A 6,000-nucleotide genomic window follows, 5' to 3' on the forward strand; every position below is an offset into this window, starting at 1 on the left:
CTTAATTGCCTCCAGCAGTTTTGGACTATTTACCTGAAACCGATCACGTACAATTTCAGGGCAAATGAAAAATGTTTGAGAAAGTTACAAGTGATTGAAAGGAGGGATTTGTATTGAAATGACCATCACAGGCTTAACTATAGCACTGGTGAAACAATGGTATAATATTTATTCATATTTATACATATGAAGACCGTATTCCATGACAGACCTCTAGATCTTTTGTTTTCATAGTGTAGCCATTTGGACCAACATCACTTCCAAGACACCTCAGATTTTTGTTGAATATTCAAGATTAATATAATTACCCTTCTGGTTTTTCAAAATCTCCAACTGAATGGTATGCATATGCTGCAGTACAGAAATTTGCTAGAAAGTTAAATAAACCTACCTGAGCGAATAACGTGCCTCCCCTTGTTACACAGTACAAGAACAAGAGTTAGTGGCTTATTATTATTTATTACTAAATTGCAGCTAAGGACTGTACAAATAACAGTCCTTGCCAATAGAACTTAGTCTAACAGTAACTTAGAACAAATAAAAAGAAATACTCTTTCAATCTGCATGGTTAGATCTTTAAAAGATCTAGATAATGTTGTAACACTTAAATATTGTGATGATGGTGTAGAAAAACCTAAGACAGACAGCTAGAAAGATGGAGTAATATTGCTGGTAGCCTTTGCATATTTTAATTACTTTCATGGGTTTCTTCCTACACACCCTTCCATCTCAGCATTTTGAAAATGACTTCATTAGTGTTATGGATTTATTAGCATTCGGATAATGGATATCATGGGTTCTTCCCCCCTTTTTCCTTTCTTCCAAGCAATCAGGTATTGGCATTTTGGAGACAAGACAGAAGATAATAACAATACCTAGCTTTCATATAGTGCTTTTCATCAGCAGATCTCAAAGTGCTTTACAAAGAAGATCAGTATTTTTATCTCTAGTGGGCATGGTTCACATCATATGTATTCATATTTGTTGAAAGACAACAGGAGAGTATAATACCAAGTTGCTTTAGATGCTGAAACCTAGCAAGGACTTTAAGATTAGAGCAGAACTCTAAGAGGAGTTAGATGTTATTTATATTGACTTCTAAAATTCCTTTTTTACAGTTTCATGTGCATCATTATAGCAACTGACTTACTACTTTTGGCATGAACTAAAGGTGAAAAACATTGCATTCCTTTAAGTGTTTGAGTTATCAGAGGTGCTTTATTTTTTATTTCATTTTTATTAACAACTCATACACTAAGTGGGGAAAAAAAGGGGGTCATGATTTTGCATGAAATTGTTAATTCCACAGCAGGTGAGTGCCCGTTTCAGCATGTTGTAAAATATATTACAGTTCCTTGCAACATGCTTTTAAAAAAAACTCTGCAATTTTCATCCCTTAATTTTCCACTGATGCATTAGTCGTAGTAAAACAGCAGCTCTCTTTCCAAGTATAATGCAGCCTCAAGATTTTTACTGCTGTGGGAATAAAAAATAAAGAAGCAGGGGTGCTGGGGGTTCAGTAGCACCCACTGATTTGAAGTGGTTTCTATCATATCCAGGGTTTTCAATTTTGTTCAATAGCTTTCAGCATCCCCACTATAATTTGTTTGTTCCAATGCCACTGTAAAGCAGTTACTTCTGCTTCCTGAGTAAACAAGCAACTATATATGAATAAGTGAGCATCATTTATATATGTGGGGCAAAAGGCTTCATTTTCCCTATGTCAAATTTATATGTACAGGCCAACATGTATCCAGGTAAGATACAGTAACTCTTCACATAAAGTCGTCTCAGTTAATGTTGTTTTGTTGTTACATTACTGATCAATTAGGGAACATGCTCGTTTAAAGTTGTGTAATGCTCCCTTCTAACGTCATTTGGCAGCCGCCTGCTTTGTCCACTGTTTGCAGGAAGAGCAGCCCGTTGCAGCTAGCTGGTGGGGGCTTGGAACCAGGGTGGACTGGCAGCCCCTCATCAGCTCCCTGCTCCCCTAAGTTCCCTGTCCAGAAATTGCTAACTCTGTTGTTGAATTTAGGCCAGTGATCTGCAGTCTCTTTTTTCCCATGGTCCATCTTTTTTCCATCCAGCTTTTTTCTCTGCTAAGCAATGTAAATCAATATTCATAAACAAGTTAAGTAAAATTACACTATGATCATTACTCTAAGTTTACTACAGTTTTTTTTCCCAATGACTTGGTTTTACTGTGGTAGGATTTTGTTCTAAATCTACAGCATGCTTATTTTGAGCAATTTGGCCCATTCTACTAAGACCTTCAGCAGGTTCTTTATAGACCCAAATCCCATTGCAACAACATAGTTAAGTTACGGTTTGCCAGAATCGCTACAGTTGGGCTCTATTAATTATAGTATTTAGTGATACCTGGCGCAGGAGAAATATTAGTGGTATGTGAGAAAAATGAAAATTACTTGAGGCACAAAAGTTGGTTACAGAAATGCCTTCCCAAAGCAGGAAACAGCAGGATTCACTAGAGAGGATTAAGACAGCATGGAGCAATATGTTTCTAGAAAAGTTAATGTAACATTTAGGTCCTGTGTACCTATTGCATTTAATCATGAAGAACAGCTAAACCTCCATGTTTTTCTATTTTTCATATATATTATAGTGTAAGAAAAAAAATTAAAGAGAAAAAGGTATGTTTTGCAGATTCATTGAAAGGAACACCAGCAGCTCAGACCAGGGTTGTGGCAGTGGGAATAGCTGAGTGATTGGTGAGCAGAGGGGTATCATTCTGTTAGTTGCTTAAGTATTAATCACAATCCATTCTTCTGACAATAGTCTATAGTGCAAAGCACTATGAAGAGCACCTGCTTCTATGAATGTGCTCAGTTCATGGTCTCTTCCCTGGAGGAGATAATGCTTCAAATACCTAAAGGCCATTATTGATGAGAAGACACTGGGTATCTAGAGTTGTGCACATGCTGAACTTCTCCATTAGGAATTCTTTGGATGATAGCTCATTAACCAGTATAATTGTCCCAGAGCTCATTAACCAGGGACATTGCTGTTGGCTGAAATATCTGGGCATATTTCCATCAGTCTTTCAAAACTAATAGATATTTTAGACATTTTTAGTCTGAAAAATATTTCCTCTGTGTCCTCTTATCTAGGATTCTTCAACCTATTGATGCTCAACATTTTTATTTGTTGGAGCCAATGAATGAGCTGAAAGAGGATCTAAATTCCATGACTACAAAACATGATAGAATAGGAATCTAATATCACAAGGGATATGTTAGGCATGTACATGGTGGTGATGAGCATACTGAACAGTGATGCTCAGTGACCTGGGCCATCAATTGTATTAATTCTGTCAGACCACTAAAACCCCTCTAACGCAACATCAGGGATCTACAACCCATCCTGGATAATGATCCCACACTTTCACAGGCCTTGGGTGGCAGGCCAGTCCTCGCCCACAGACAACCTGCAACCTGAAGCATATTCTCACCAGTAACTGCACACCGCACCATAGTAACTCTAACTCAGGAACCAATCCATGCAACAAACCTCGATGCCAACTCTGCCCACATATCTACACCAGCAACACCATCACAGGACCTAACCAGATCTGCCACACCATCACTGGTTCATTCACCTGCACGTCCACCAATGTAATATACGCCATCATATGCCAGCAATGCCCCTCTGCTATGTACATCGGCCAAACTGGATAGTCTCTGTGGAAAAGGATAAATGGACACAAATCAGATATTAGGAATGGCAATATACAAAAACCTGTAGGAGAACACTTCAACCTCCCTGGCCACACAATAGCAGATCTTAAGGTGGCCATCCTGCAGCAAAAAAACTTCAGGACCAGACTTCAAAGAGAAACTGCTGAGCTTCAGTTCATCTGCAAATTTGACACCATCAGCTCAGGATTAAACAAAGACTGTGAATGGCTTGCCAACTACAGAACCAGTTTCTCCTCCCTTGGTTTTCACATCTCAACTGCTAGAACAGGGCCTCATCCTCCCTGATTGATCTAACCTCATTATCTCTAGCTTGCTTCTTGCTTGCATATATATACCTGCCCCTGGAAATTTCCACTACATGCATCCGAAGAAGTGGGTATTCACCCACAAAAGCTCATGCTCCAAAACTTCTGTTAGTCTATAAGGTGCCACAGGACTCTTTGCTGCTTTTGTCAGACCACTGTGACATCAGAGAGAGTTTGACGGGTGTGGGTGGTTTGGTAATACAAAATGTGACCTAATTTCTTCACTCAGCCGAAGTTAATAGAGTTGCATCTGTTGTCAGAATTTTGCTGTATGCGATTGTCACCTTGTTGGAAGAAATGTTTAGGAATGCAAGGATAATTGTGGGAGATATAAGGAATAATATTGGGGAGTGTCATTTTTAGTCAGTCTAACTTCAAGACTTAATCAGAGTTACAAAAGTTGTGCTGCCATGAATGAAGTTTGGAGGGGAAGGATGGTAGTACTAATTAGAGTACTTTCTGCTCGTATAACAGTTGGACTAAGGTTAAACTTAAACCTGTCTTATAAACAATAGATGAACCTGAGGGGTTGAATTAGAATGATGCTAACAGGACACCACTGAATTAATCATTTTACTGAATCGAAACTTTGAGCTTAGATGTCAAATTCTGTGATGTAAAGAATCAGACATGTCAATCACTGACACAAGAGTCTGAAAAACGCAGTATGGGTGTTGCCCACACAGGTGTGTGCACTGTGAACTTGTATTCAGAGATCATTAACCCATACGGTTTCTCTTGAAACTAACATTGGTCTGAAAAATAATTTCACCAGCCAATCAACTGGATTATAAACACTGCACGTCTAACAATGGCCACAGCAGTGAGTTTCATCTCTCATTGAATTGGAACACTGGGAGGAAAGCGAATGTTTTGCACACGTTACTGCATGGAATTTTCACTGCTGCACACACTGACTGATGGCACTGCTCACTACGGTGTGCTGTGCCTGATGTTTGCTGGACAATCCTTATAGCTCTGCAAACCTGGAAAAGGATTTTGCCATGGATCTATTCCATTACACATGATTTTTCTAATGTGATGGCTCTTTCTACATTGTATCATTACACAGCTTGATTCCAAATAATTTTTTACGTGATAGATCTGAGCTCTTCTCTCCTTTATTTTCTCCCCAAAGCCTATAGATGTTAGACATTTTCGGTTTTGAACATGTTACTCAGTGTTGCCTGATCTTCGATCCTTAGCTTATTTTGGGTGTTTTCTATGCTTGTCTGAATAGTTGAGCATAGAGGCAATTCAGTCTGTGCCTATCAAATACGAGATGTAGCATTTATCCCCCAGGCAATAGGCCATGCTTGGGGCAGTTTTGAGGTATTTCCTTGAGTAAGCAAAAATGAATACAGTAGTGAGTGACACAAGTATACTACATTACATTTGAACAAGTTTGTTACTTCCTGAACTTGTTACTGACGTTCAAAACAGCGCAAGAATTTTAAACTGAAATATAACTACTACCTCATCAATTTTCATTCACTATTGAAAACTCCTTCTAAAAGACAGGTAGCCTTCCTGCCAAATGTGTTCCATTTCATTTAGATTTAGTGGACATATTAAATATTGAGAGCGAGAATAAGTTTGCTCTGACTAGCAAGTATTGTTATAACATTCTCCATGAAATAAATTGTTTAATTTTAAGTCTGTCTCCTTTCAGCACAATCCTCCACATGAATATTAATAAAGAATTCCACAAATACACTACCAATTCCCATCCAAAAAGCAATACTTCAGTAACACTATGTCTATGCTGGCAGAGTTACATTGCCGGCAGTTATATCGCCGCTCAGAGTGCTGAAGGGAATCCACTGTTGTGTGTTCACGCTGTCAGCTGTCTGCACAATAGCATGTTCACACTTGTAGCACTTGCAGCGGTATACTCTGGGCAGTTATCACACAGAGCATCATTTCCTCTTCTGCCACTAAGAGTTGTGGGAAGGTGGAGGGGGTCACGGGGCATCCTG

Source organism: Mauremys reevesii, linkage group 2 (assembly GCF_016161935.1).
Source record: "Mauremys reevesii isolate NIE-2019 linkage group 2, ASM1616193v1, whole genome shotgun sequence".
NCBI classification, from domain to species: Eukaryota; Metazoa; Chordata; order Testudines; family Geoemydidae; genus Mauremys; species Mauremys reevesii.